At 35.4% G+C, this 15,342-nt stretch overlaps 1 pseudogene; it reads left to right on the top strand.

The window, feature by feature from the left end:
- The first annotated feature begins 369 nt into the window (after positions 1–369).
- LOC109166501 lies at positions 370–14,652 on the top strand (annotated as a pseudogene).
- The last annotated feature ends 690 nt before the right edge of the window (positions 14,653–15,342 follow it).

Genomic DNA, 15,342 nt, shown 5'->3' with positions numbered 1-15,342 from the left:
ATTAATGCACATACATTAAGCTTTTAATCTTTATAGTTTACAAGTATTTGATTGTATTTGTTTGTAACTATAGGTTCCCGTCGCAAAATGGATAGGAATTTAGATCTGGTCATAGTCGAAGATGTAGATGGCCCTATTTAGGTTGCAAAACGAGGACGAAGGGGCAAAAATAAATCACAAGGTGTTTACGATGGTGTTCCAAAATTTAAATCTAGGGGCACATCACCTCAGTTTGTTGATGTTGTCCAACTTTTTAATCAAGCTCAACGAGATGTTGTCGTTGAGATTGGGTTTGGGAGTACTCTTATATTGGAGATTACAGAGTTCCCCATACGTTTATGCTACTAGATTCTTCAGCATTACGATGGTATGAATGGTACATTAACAGTGAGGTCTGGTTCTGTGCTGGATGTAACTGAAGATGACGTAGAAGCTGCTTTAGGCTTCCCCAAGGGGCCAGTTGAGATTGTATTTAAGGGGGGAAAGGATTGGCAGTTGTCCTTTACTCACAGAATGGAAGGAGAAGGTTAATGTACAAGATGGGAAAAGTGAGATGAACATAGTCCAAGGTTCAAATAAAGAGGGAGGATTGTCCCAAGAATGCTCTCAAAAGTAAAGATAGAGATGGATCAAAATATCTTAAACTTCACGAGAAACCCTTTGTCTCGAATCCTCAAAGAGTTAGAAGAATCTCATTGTAGCTTCAAGTACCTCGATGATGCAATCTTCAATCAACTAGAGTCGGATCTTGTTTCCTTCGATTCAAGAACGAGTCCACGAACCTAAATCTAAGGTTGAAGAAAGGAAGATTGATTCGAGTCCACGAACCAATTTGCTAGTCGAATCCACGACTAGCCACTAATTGAGTCCACAATTAGCCATACGGTTTCTTACACAAGTGTAAAGAAAAACTTAAGAATTTTATTGAATTGAAGCCTTCCCAAAACTGATATGGATGTGCCCTATTTATAGGTATAGGTCGGCATTGTAATCCTAAATACAATGGAAAAAAGAGTCCTAAACCTAATCTAGAAAGAAAGTAAATATAGTCCTATTTAGAAAGGGATTTAAGGAATCCTTTTCTAAATACAAAAAGAGTCCTAAACCTAATCTAGAAAGCAAGTAAATATAGTCCTATTTAGAAAGGGATTTAAGGAATCATTTCTAAATACAAACTAGTGTTTTCTCTTTAATTCCAAACAATTTAAAATAATGATGACCACAAATAATAAAGCTGATTTGGGCCTTGGATCTTGTGATTGCCTCAATTTGTACTCTTAATGGATCTTCATTATGTTGGCTGCATAAAAAAGAGTGAACTACGGTGATGCGATTGCTGCAATGTTGGAGTGCACAGATGGTGGTGATTGGTTCCAACACCATTTTATGGTGGTCTTGCATTCTATGTACATGGATAGCCCAAAAAATGGATATGTTGTGCCACAATTTTTAGAGTTGTTGGATGATGTGTTGATGGACAATTTTAATTATGTCCTCGCAAGTTCACGAATCACTGTAGTAATAGTGAGCAAAGACAAGGATCGATCCCACAAGGATTAATAAAATGCAGTTTACTTGAAAATAATAAACTTAATAATTTAAAGGATTCAAAGACCAAAGAACAATCAAAATGAATTAATTAAATGACATTTAAGGCAGGAAAACCAATTGAATAACTACGAAACACAATAGCAGGGAACAAAGACTAGGAATCAGAATTGACAATCAAATTAGAAAAGCCTATTACAGTAAAGGAAGCGCGATTAACAAATAATTGAGCACTAAACATTATAGTTAGCATTGTAATCAAACATTAGGCACTAAATACAGTCATTAGCATTTCGTAAGATAAAACATAATGAATTGGCAAAGTTGAAACTAAAAGTACTGCAAAAGTTGGTAAAATCATTCACGTCCCAAAATAAAAATTTAGCAAAGAATTAAGAATTTGACATCAAATAGTTCACGTGACATTGTTTCCCAAATCAGGGCCGGATTTTGGACTGTGCAAGCTGAGCTACCGCACAGGGCCCCAAATTTTAGAGGCCTAATATTTATTTTTACGTAGCTAGTTTAGAAATAAAAATAAAAAGTTTTCTACTTAAAAGGCTCCATGAAAAAATGATAGGAATGTGTGTTTGAAACTTATGTGTTGCTCTTGCTTTGGACATCGGAGCGTTATGCTGTGCAACCGTGTGCACCAAGTTGCAAAAACGACATCGTTTTGACATCCGACTTAAAAAAAATTAATTCAGAATTGCATAACTACACATCCATAATTTCATAACTATACATTCATAATTGCATAACTCCACATCCATAAATTCATAACTATAAATCCAGAATTGCATAACTAGACATCCATAACTTCAAAACTATACATCTAGAATTGCATAACTACACATCCATAACTTCATAACTATAAATCCAGAATTACATAACTACACATCCATAACTTCATAACTATACATTCAAAATTCCATAACTACACATCCATAACTTCATAACTATAAATCCAGAATTGCATAACTATACATCCATAACTTCATAACTATACATTCAGAATTGCATGCATAACTACACTTCCATAACTTCATAATTATACATTCAGAATTACATAACTACACATCCATAACTTCATAACTATACATTCAGAATGTGAAAATTATAACTCCATAACTATACATTCACAATTGCATGCATAACTACAAATTCATAATTTCATAACTATAAATCCATAATGTGAAATTATAAAATTATTAACATATGTTTATGTAACTAACGGCAATTGAAAATGATTTTTTTTTTATTTAAGTAAAACGACGCCGTTTTTGCATCCGTGTGCACCATGCACCGCATAATTTGCCTTGGACATCTCCCTTTTTTTTTTTTGTTTTTTTTTTTTTTGTTATAATTGAAACTTATTCCATAATATGTCTTTTGGCACCCTATTTTTTTAATCTTTTTGCATTGCAAGTTTGCGCACACTATTATTATTATTATTATTATTATTATTATTATTATTATTATTATTATTATTATTATTATTATTATTATTATTATTATTATTGTTGTTGTTTTTGTTGTTGTTATAATTGTAATTTACTTCATAATATGTCTTTTGGCTTTTTCTATGCGCACAGTAACATTTTACCACCTTATTATTATTATTATTATTATCAGAGAAAAGTACGGTATTGATTTTAAAAATTGTGATTTTAGTAGGACTTCATTTATTTACCAAAACATGACTACAAAATCTAAAAACCGGCGCCTCTCCGAAATATTTGGGGTCGTTTACTAACTTGGAAAAATGGAGGATTTTCCAGAAAAATGGAGAAATTGAGAATGGAAAAAATAAAAAATGGAGAAGTTGTTTACTAAATTTATGCTTCCAAATGTTTATTCCATCTCCATTTTCCAACTTTGTATACAAATTTGGAGAGATCCATTTCAGATGTCTCCAAATGGAGAAATGGAAATTGGACGGGTGAACAGTAATTTGTGTGTGAGGTCAAAGGGTCGATTCCTACTGAGCGCGCCTGTTCCTGCTGCTGAGTGGTGCCATGAGAACGCCTTTTTTATTATTGCTTCTACAGTTTCAGTTTTCATTTCCCTTTTTTTTTATTGCTTCTTCAATTTCAGTTTTCATTTCCCTTTTTATATTGCTTCTTCAATTTCAGTTTTCATTTCCCTTTTTTTATGCTCACAGATTTTTATTATTATTATTATTATTATTATTATTATTAACATGCACAAAGAGTCATAGATTTATTATTATTATTATTATTATTGGACAAATTCTATATGAGATAGAGAGAGAGAGTGTGAGAGAGAGAGAGAGAAATAAAGAACTGGAGGAATGAGCAATGAAAATTAGAAAATTGGAGAAATGGAAAAATAGAGAAGGAAAATTGAAAAAATGGAGAAATGGAAAACTGGAAATGGAAAAACAGAGAAATGAAGTAAACGACCCCTTAAACTCTTACTAAATCATCAATTAAGTAGATTAAGAAGAATCTTCTAAAAAAAAAGTAGATTAAGAAGAATAAAAAGAATTTGCCTATGAAACTTGTTGCCCAGAAATTTGCTGAAGCCACCGAATTCAGCTGCTGGGAATTCAAACAAACATCCAAAATTGTCAAGCACCCCGAATTTCGTCGTCGCCAAGGAAATTTCGCCGATCGGAACAAACAAATTCCAATCACCCCTGCAGTTTTGTAGAAAGAAACAAATTGCCGCCAGAGAGATAGCCGCCACCGCCGGTGCCAAATCGTAAACAGTCCGGGGTCTGAGATGATTCTTCTCCGCTTTCGCACCCTAATTTATACTACGCAGCCCAATCATTCTTCCGTAAATCTGATACACGATCGGCATGATTTACTCCAACTCTTGGTACTAGCTGCAAAACCATTTCTTCCGGTGCTCTGACTCGCGCTAATCATCGGCCCTCTTCATCTACTGTTAGAGTCGCTCGGTATGTCCGATCAAAACTCTGCGATCCATATGTTTCTCTCCGACGGACTGTTATGTTGACCGGAGGAAAGAAGAGTCCTAGACTTAAAAAATGGCAAATTATTGCGTGGACCATGGTCCACACAATTGTGTGGACCATGAATATCAGGCAAATTATGCTGTGCATCCGTATGAACCATGCATGGTGCATACGGATGCAAAAATGACGTCGTTTTAATAAAACGCGCGTCTCCCCTTAAAAAAAAAAAGAATCAGGTTCGATTCCCAGCAACAACATATGAACTAAAATTCCATAATCGATGAACTATAATTCCATAATCGACGAACTATAATTCCATAATCTAATCTATGAACTAAAAATTCCAGAATGAATGAACTAAAATTCCATAATCTATAAACTAAAATTTCAGAATCGATGAACTACAATTCCATAATCGATGAACTATAATTCCATAATCAATGAACTATAATTCCATAATCTTTGAACTAAAATTCCAGAATGAACGAACAATATAATGTTGTTGTTGGGAATCGAACCTGATTTTTTTTAAAGGGGAGACGCGCGTTTTTTGCTAAAACGACGTCGTTTTGGCATCCGTATGCACCATGCACTGATATTCACAATAGTTATGCTGTGCATCCGTATGCACCATGCATGGTGCATACGGATGCACATCATAACTATTGTGAATATCAGGTACATTTTTAATATACTAAAGTTACATTAATTTTGTATTGAAGATACATTATTTTTGTATTGAAGGTACATTATATAAAATAATGTACCATTAGTATATTAAAAATGTATTTTTAAAAATGTACTTTATGTACATAAATAATGTACGCTTAGTATATATTAAAAATATACTTTTTATTTATGGTTCACACAATTGTGTGGACCATGGTCCACGCAATAAAAATTGCCTGCACTCTAAATGTTGGGCTGGTTAAATAAAATTATAATGATCAATTGGACTAATACAATTATTAACTACAACTAACTCAATAACCAAGAAAATATTAAAAGCCCAAAACCAACCTAATTATTAAAATAAATATAAATAAATGCTTAATTAATTGAAAGTACTAATGAATAATAAAAAGAATTTAGTTAAAATAACAATAAAAATAATATTTATCATGTGTCTAACATCCGTAATTTCAACGGGTGTCGATTTGTTCTTCACACGTTGTGTACTGCAGCAGTGGCTTGGTGGAGTGCATATACTGAATATTTCCCGCTTCTCTCATGTTTTTGCTTGTAAGTTTTAATACATATTTAATTTATGTAAAATGCAATAAATAGCAGGTTATGTTGCTAACACTTTTCATTTGTATTCAAACCCATTATGTTGATCATGTTGTTCTGCAATTCCAGTGACCTGTTCGTAGGGGTCTTCCAGCATGGTTAGGTTGGACAACTCAACATCTGAAGGATCGAGAGAAGAAAGAATTTTTGGCTAGTGGTTTTGGATAGGGCGGAATTGAGCCCCGTAGCCCCGATTGTGTGCCCCCTCGAGTTGAGTTGGAGGTGGTAGCTGGCGATGTTCAACGAGCATCCCCAATTGTTCCTGAGGTTGAAGAACAGAGTCAACCTGAAGTCCAACATGGGCCACTTGACGTTGTGCATGTCTATTCTTCATTCTCTAATGTTTAATTTTATTAAAAGTATCTAAAGTTTTATTAGCACTCACCTTAAGTGTATTTGGAACGCACCTTAAGTTTTACCATCACGCACCTTGCGTGTTACCAGCACGCACCTTATGTTTTACCAGCACGCACCTTACCTGTTATCAACACGCACCTTATGTTTCATTTGGATGCATCTTAAGTTTCATTTGGACGCACCTTATGTTTCATTTGCTCGCACCTTATGTTTTATTTGGCTCGCACTTTACGTGACAACCCAAAATTTAATTTTATAAATTCGGTTTTAAGAAATTCCAAAATAGTCATTTTTCACTCTATAAAAATTTTGTGATAAAATCGGTGTTTGAATAAATTATTTTGAGCCACTTTTAAATAAATTCGACACCGGGACATATTTTTAAATCAAAAATCTTAAATTTTTGGGTACATCGCGTATCAAGTTTTTAAGTAATTGTCTAGAAAGTATTTTTAAAAAATACATTTTGACCCCAAAAACTATTCTAAACTATGACTCTTTACTTGGTCCATGAAGCTTGGTAGACCACAACCATCCAATACCATGTTGAGACACAGGGAGCAGCACCCGGCCTGTCGGCATGGCGGGCACGTGGCGTTCATGCACAGGGTCCAGAGGGCGAACATGCAGCCGTACACGTGGTGCGCTCCTCCTGACAGCAGCAGAACCTATCCTCGACCGGTTGTCCTTCCCGGTCACCAATCCGAGAGGCGTGGAGCCCCCGAGATGCTCGGCCAAATGAGGACGGCCGGGCGTCCGGGGGAAGACTGCAGCGAGCCGTTGACCGGACTAGATGACAAGGGAGACCGGGCGGACCTGGCGGATACTGCTGACCGGAATAGACGACCCGTATATGCAGGGTATAATCCCCATCAAACCCTAACAGGGCGTTTGGTTGGAGGGATTTTAAATTCCCTTCCCACTTAATTCCCACCTAATTCCAAAGGTCAGTAAATTCCGTAGTTTGGTTGGAGGGAATTGCAATTCCATGGAATTGCAATTCCCCCATTTTCATGGAATTAAAATCCCATGTCCCCCCTCTGGTATTTTAATTCCTGGGAAAAAAAGATAGTGATGAGTCAAAATTACCCCTTCCTTTTTTAACCTAAAATTAATGTCTAACAACAATAATGGACATTTTTGACTTTATACTACTTATTCCCTTTCAATTCCCATGTATACCAAACATTGGAATTGAAATTCCCAGTAATTCTATTTGTGACACCCCAAAAATCCACATTCAATCCATGGATTAATTGAGTAATTAATCCTATTTCAGTTGAGGAATTAATTCCTAAAATCCTGATTTTTAGTACTCAAGGACTAGTATTTGACTAGTCAACCTTAAAGTTGTGTTGTACCTTGAGCTTTGATGGGAGTTCCCTTGTTCCTTACACTTTCTAAAGGTTAGTAAGGGTATCCTTGAATTTTCACCAAGAGTTAGTATTGTAACCTAACCTAGAAGACTTCTTCATTTCATTCCTTACATTTCCTAGAAATTAGCTCTACCTTCTCTCTAGAAAAGAAGTGTAGCTTATTCTCCAAGCTAAGTTGAGACCCTTGTCAAGATTCCAAGATTCCGCCTTTCACCTATTTGGGCATCTAGGAGGGTAAGATCTAAGTTCATCTTGTGTTTTTGGTTTCATCTTAGTTGTCTTTTTCTTAAAGGTAGGATCTTTATGATCTTTTGGTTTGATCTTGAAGTGGGTTTGGAAAGTAAGCCTTGTGGGAAGCTTGTTGTGGTGTAAAGTGAAGTCTTTTGGTCTACAAGAGGTAACCCGTGCTCTATGATGAGCATATTTTATGCCTTGATTTAAATAACATTTTATAGGTTAGTTTTACTATTTATATTTTATATTTTATCAATTTAGTATATTTTGTTATATTAGGATTAGATAACTTAGTTAATAAATTTTAAAGTATAATTAAGTTTATACTAGTTAATAATATAAATAAGTAAGTTGGGTGAGTCCAGTAGGTAATTAACTAGAGTATTTGTTAAAGTCAAATTTGTTCTCTTGCACTGATGTGCGTATATTTACTACTTTTTATTATTTTTATTTTTGTTTTGTTTACGAACATCGCACCAGCGAAGCGGAAGGGCTGAAAGCTTTACCACAGGTTTCGGACGCGAGACGAAGATGGCGCAGCACAGGGCTTGGGGCAGCGACAACGATTCATTCGCGGAGGATTTGTGGAGAATTAAACAATTTTTTGAATTTGAAGATGATGGCTGATAGAGAAAGATGCGGTAAGAGTAGTAATTTTAGGAAAGATTGTTGACTTGAAACCCTATAAAAGGAGAGCTATTCTGATGTATTTTGGGCAGATTGTTCCTTTCATATTTTTAGTATTTTAGAATAGTTTGCTTTATGTCTGGCTAATTATCTCAATTCTGATTCAAGGGATTGAAGTTCTAGTTGTGATCTTAGGGAGGTTTTATTTTAATTAAATTGCTAGATTCTTGTATTTTCTGTTCTTTTGAAGTTAAAATTCCCAGGGAATGTTGATAATGAATTAAATTGACAACTTAGCTTGTTATTGATTTTCCTACTACTATCTATGAATTTATGATCCGTAATTGTCATAAACAATTAGACCCAGTAGCTTATAAAGGACATGAAGACTAAGTTACAGATTGTAGCTATCTCAATCTGTGATTTAGGCTTGGTTGTTTTTCATTAAGTGTAATGATGTTAGTGGGTGAATATGGAACGTTATCGTCCCCGGTTTATTCAATAACAATTGTTGGTTTGAATGCTTAATTTGAATCAATTAATTTAGGGAGATCAAAGACTAGTTATGGCTATGCTAATTAGTCTTTGACTAAGTATTTGAATCTAAATTGTATTCGTAGGAGCCAATGATCTAAGTCACATCTTTAACATTCTTTTTACCTTGAATCAGAACTCAATATCCTTGAACTTGTTTACAATTATTATTGATTTTATTTATTTCTCGCGAATCACTTTAATTTCCCTACTTTGAGTCATTTCAATTTAAGAAACGAACTCATTAGTTCTCTTGGGATTCGACCTGGTCTTGCCACTACTTCAAATTAGTGGAGTGAGCCAGTATTAAATTTGTAGGGCTTCGACAACCCTGCCAAATTTTGGCGCCGTTGCCGAGGAACTAAGATCGTTTCTTGAGTTTTTCTTTGTGATTGTTTCTTTTGTCCTTAGTGTTGCATGACTCGTTCCTCTCATTCAGGAGAATTGCAATATATCCCTGAGATTGAGAAAGTCGCAAGGCAACTAAGGAAAGAAACAAAGCAAAGGATTAGCTCCTCGAGTTCTGAAGAGGTAAATTCAACCTGTGATCCAGTAAACGAGGAGGTTGTAAGTAAAATGGCTGAACCAAATAATAGAACACTTAGGGAGTTAGCTGCACCGAATCTAAACCAACAACCTCTATACATAACAATACCAAATCTTGAGGTTGATTTTGCTTTAAAATCTGGTTTGATTCATTTACTCCCTATTTTTCGAGGTTTGGCTGGTGAAGACCCACATAAACACTTGAAAGAGTTTCAAGTAGTTTGTGCAGGTATGAAACCACGTGGGGTGACTGATGAGCATATAAGTCTTAGAGCATTTCCATTTTAATTAAAAGATAAAGCAAATGATTGGCTCTATAATCTTCCCCCCGATTCAGTTAACACGTGGAATGATGTGAAAAAACTATTTCTAGAAAAATTCTTCCCTGCATCTAGGGCAACTAATATTAGGAAGAAAATATATGGGATAAGGCAATGTACAGGTGAAACATTGTACGAGTATTGGGAAAGATTCAAGGAGTTGTGTTCTAGCTGTCCACACCATTAAATCTCAGACCAACACTTGATACAATACTTTTATGAAGGGCTGTTACCTACAGATAGAAGTATGGTAGATGCAGCTAGTGGTGGTTCTTTGGCTGACAAGACACCCACGGATGCTAGACAATTAATATCAACCATGGCAGAAAATTCTCAACAATATGGGACACGTGCGGATGGATTTATTCGTAGAGTTAACGAGGTAAGTACTTCTCATCTTGAAGATAAAATTTCAGATTTGACTACTCTGGTGCGTCAAATGGCTGTAGGACAAATGCAATCTACGGGAGCATGTGGAATATGTTCATTTGTTGGGCATCCCAAAGACATGTGCCCAACATTGCAAAATCCAAATCAAGAGTTGAATGCAATAGGGGGATTTCCTGGTCAACCCAACCGAAAATATGATCCCTTTTCAAACCAGTATAATCCCGGATGGAGAGATCATCCAAACTTGAGCTATGGGAATCAAGGAGCGCAACCAAGGTTTCAAAATAAGAATTTTAGACAATTCCAAACACCTCAGCATTCTCAACCCCAAGCTTCAAATTCAGGTATGTCTTTAGATGAAATTGTTAAAGCACTTGCTAATAACACTCAACAGTTTCAACGAGAAACAAGAGCAAGTATTCAACAATTGGGCAATCAAATTTCTCAATTAGCCACATCTGTTAGCAAGTTGGAAGCCCAGGCTTCGGGGAAAATACCATCACAAACGGAGGTAAACCCTAAAGAAAATGTAAATGCAATCACATTGAGGAGTGGTAAGCAACTTCAGCCTGAATCTCCATTATCAGTGGAAGAGGAAAAAGAGGAAAAATCAAAGGAGGAAAGTGAGTCTACGGCTAATGAAAAATCCAAGGTAAGTTCTGAATCTTCTTTTGGTCAATATGATTCATCTCTACCCCCTTTTCCTACAAGGTTAGCAAAATCAAAAGAAGAAGAACATGAAAATCAGATTTTGGAAACCTTTAGAAAGGTAGAAATCAACATCCCCTTACTAGAAGCCATAAAGCAAATTCCTAAGTATGCAAAGTTTCTAAAGGAACTTTGTACCAATAAGAGGAAGTTGAAGAGTAAGGAGACCATCATATTGGGTAAGCATGTTTCAGCCATGATAAGTAATGATCTACCTAAAAAGTGCAATGATCCAGTTATGTTCACCCTACCCTGTATAATTGGTAATAAAGAGATTAAGCGTGCCATGTTAGATTTAGGTGCATCAATAAATGTCATGCCATTTTCCATTTATCAAGCTTTAAATATAAATTCTTTGCAAGAAACTAAAATAGTTGTTCAATTAGCTGATCGTTCTTGTGTGCATCCAGTTGGAGTCGTAGAGGATGTTTTAGTGCAAGTTAATGGACTGGTTTTTCCTGTTGATTTTTATGTTTTGAAAATGAATGATGATGCAATAGATCAATCAACTCCAATTCTGTTAGGTAGACCATTTATGAAAACTGCTAAAACAAAGATAGATGTTGATAAGGGTATTCTTTCTGTTGAGTTTAATGGAGAAATTGCTGAATTTAATATTTCCGATGCAATGAAGTATCCTGATGATTATCATTCTCTTTATCATGTGGATGTAATTGATTCAATAGTGCAAGATGTTTTTGAAGATAGTTTTGCTGAAAATTTGTTTGATTTAGAAGCTGAATTTGATTTAGATGAGTTTGTTGATTCTTCTTGTGAAGTTTTATCAGCTGTAATATCTGGTTTAAATTCTGCAAATGCTGATTTTTCTTTAACTCATGAAAAAATGTTGCCATCTGTGTTGCGGGCTCCAACTTTAGAGTTGAAAACTCTGCCTGATCACCTCAAGTATGTATACTTAGGTGAGGGAGAGACATTACCCGTCATTATCTCAAATAAGTTGTCACAGGAACAAGAAGATAAGCTGGTTTCACTGTTGAAAGAACACAAAACTGCAATGGGTTGGACTTTAGCTGATATAAAAGGTATAAGTCCAGCAGTTTGTATGCATAGAATCCATTTAGAAGAAGATGCCAGACCAGTAAGGGAGCCACAGAGAAGACTCAACCCAACATTGAAGGATGTGGTATTTAAAGAAGTTCTTAAACTCTTGGATGCAGGTATAATTTACCCGATTTATGATAGTGAATGGGTAAGTCCAATGCATGTGGTTCCAAAGAAAACTGGTATAACTGTGGTAAGAAATCAAAAGAATGAATTGGTACCCATGAGAGTACAAAATGGTTGGAGAATGTGCATAGATTTTAGAGAACTGAACTTAGCTACAAGAAAGGATCATTTTCCTTTACCTTTTGTTGATCAAATGTTAGAAAGGTTAGCTGGAAAATCTTGTTTTTGCTTTTTGGATGGAGTTTCAGGTTACTATCAGATAGCCATTGCTCAAGAAGACCAAGAAAAAACTACTTTTACCTGCCCATTTGGAACATTTGCGTTCAGGCGGATGACGTTTGGCTTATGTAATGCACCAGGAACATTCCAAAGATGCATGATGAGTATTTTTTCTGAATTTATTGAGAGTTGCATAGAAGTGTTTATGGATGACTTTACTATTTATGGTGATTCCTTTGAAGTGTGTTTAAATAATTTGTCTAAAGTTTTAAAAAGATGTATTGATGCGAATTTAGTTCTGAATTATGAAAAATGTCATTTTATGGTTAGTCAAGGAATTGTGTTAGGGCATGTAATTTCAGCTAAGGGGATAGAAGTTGATAAAGCTAAAGTAGATTTGATTGTGAACTTACCCTACCCTACTAATGTTAGGGAAGTTCGTTCTTTTCTTGGACATGCAGGATTTTATCGCAGGTTTATTAAGGATTTCTCAAGGATTGCTGTCCCATTGTCTAAACTATTGCAAAAGGATGTTACTTTTGAGTTCGGAAAGGAATGTCAAGAAGCTTTTGACAAGCTTAAGGCACTGCTGACAAGTGCTCCTGTTATTCAACCTCCAAACTGGGAACTCCCCTTTGAGATTATGTGCGATGCCAGCAACTATGCAGTTGGAGCTGTTTTGGGCCAAAGAGTTGGGAAGCAAAGCCATGTCATATACTATGCTTCAAGAACATTGAATGCTGCACAATGCAGTTACTCCACAACTGAAAAAGAACTTTTAGCTGTTATTTTTGCTTTAGATAAATTTAGATCTTATTTGCTTGGTTCTAAAGTCATAGTTTTTTCTGACCATGCGGCATTGAAGTATCTTTTGGGAAAAAAAGAATCTAAGCCCAGGCTGATAAGATGGGTTTTATTACTTCAAGAGTTTGATTTGACAATAAAGGATCGAAAGGGAGCTGAAAATCCGGTAGCGGATCATCTAAGTAGATTGGTAAGAGATGAGGATATGCTTCCTATTTCTTAAAATTTTCCTGATGAGCAATTATTCCAGTTGTCAGGTATGGTTCCTTGGTATGGTGATCTTGTTAATTACTTAGTGACGGGAGTTTTACCTGGTTACATTAGTAAGTCTAGGAAAGAAAAAATAAGAAGTGAAGCTAAATATTATGTTTGGGATGAACCATATCTGTGGAAGTTTTGTGCTGACCAAGTAATAAGACGATGTGTGCCTGAAAATGAACAGCAGTCAGTTTTAGCTTTTTGTCATAATTATGCATGTGGTGGTCATTTTAGTCCTAAACGAACTGTGAGAAAAGTGTTGGATAGTGGTTTGTATTGGGAAAATGTGTTTAAAGATGCATACTTGTGCTGTAAAACTTGTGAAAAATGTCAGAAAGCTGGTTCATTATCTCGTAGGAATGAAATGCCTCAAATTCCTATTTTGATTGTGGAGATATTTGATGTGTGGGGCATTGATTTAATGGGACCTTTTCCATCATCTTGTGGCTTTCAATATATTCTGTTAGCGGTTGATTATGTGTCAAAATGGGTGGAAGCAAAAGCCACCAAAACTGATGATTCTTCCGTAGTTGCAGGTTTTATGAAATCTAACATCTTTAATAGATTTGGAGTTCTGCGTGCTGTTATAAGTGATCAAGGGAGTCATTTTTGCAATAAAGTAATTGAAGCATTGTTCAAGAAGTATGGAGTGCATCACAGAATAGCTACAACGTACCATCCCCAAACCAATGGGCAAGCTGAAGTGTCCAATAGAGAGGTAAAATCCATTTTGGAAAAGACTGTGAACACAGGTAGAAAAGATTGGAGCTTACGCTTAGATGATGCTTTATGGGCTTATCGGACAGCTTACAAAACTCCGATTGGGATGTCCCCTTATCGGTTGGTTTTTGGAAAAGCTTGTCATTTGCCAGTAGAGATTGCACATAAAGCCTATTGGGCAGTACAACGTTGTAATATGGGAATGAAGAAAGCTGGTGAAGAAAGGAAATTGCAGTTACAGGAATTAGAAGAGTTGAGGTTAGATGCTTATGAAAATTCTAGAATATACAAGGAGAAAACCAAGATGTTCCATGACAACATGATTTTGAGAAAGAATTTTGAGGTAGGCCAAAAGGTTTTGTTATATAATTCTCGTTTGAAGCTTATGCCTGGTAAGTTACGTACTCGTTGGATTGGACCTTTTGTTGTTTCTAACATTTTTTCTTATGGTGCAGTAGAGATTAAAAGCATTGGCACAGGAAAACTTTTTAAGGTTAATGGTCACAGGTTGAAACCATTTCATGAGGGAATGGCAGTTTTGAGTTTGGAAGATGTTGATTTAGCCCTCCCGGAGTATTTTAATTGATAAAAACACATTTAGGGATGCGTCGGGCATAACGACGTTAAACGAATGCGCTCTTGGGAGGCAACCCAATTCAATAATCTGTCTTTTTCTTTATTTGTTTACTTATTTTTATTTTTCAAATAAGTAATCTTAGAATATGCTCAAATTCTTTGTGAATATGTGAAGTTTTTATGTGTGCATACATTGAGGTCAATGCATGAATTAAGTGTGGGGGAGAGTGTTGCACACTGATAATGGGTAAACCTTGGTAGTATTGGACTTAATGACTTGTTTTGATTACTTTCTTGTTATTTAGGGATATGTCTTAAGTTAGGATATATTTTTGGTTTAGAGTTTTAACACATGAGAGAAGCAAGCATGATTTTATTTTTCTTTTATACAAAAAAAATTATATTTTAAAAATTCTTGTTAGATTTATTGAATGAAAATGAGCAAGACTTGATGCAATTTGACCCTTTTTTTGAGTTTTTGAGCCTAAAGAGCAACACTTTGCTCAATTTTCTTTGTTGTGTGATATCAAGCATGACTTGTTTATGCTAGAATTTGCTCTTAAATGCATTTTAAGACCAAATTCAAGTGGGTTAGAACATGAAGATGAAAAGGGCACTTAGGTTGAGTCACTTTTAGCCAAAAAGCTTACCTTGCATTTTAACTCCTAGTGAGCCACTTTGAGCTTTTAGCCTTTCTTTT

Source organism: Ipomoea nil, unplaced genomic scaffold, assembly GCF_001879475.1.
Source record: "Ipomoea nil cultivar Tokyo-kokei standard unplaced genomic scaffold, Asagao_1.1 scaffold3100, whole genome shotgun sequence".
Taxonomy (NCBI): domain Eukaryota; kingdom Viridiplantae; phylum Streptophyta; class Magnoliopsida; order Solanales; family Convolvulaceae; genus Ipomoea; species Ipomoea nil.
This window is presented reverse-complemented; position numbering and strand designations above follow the sequence as displayed.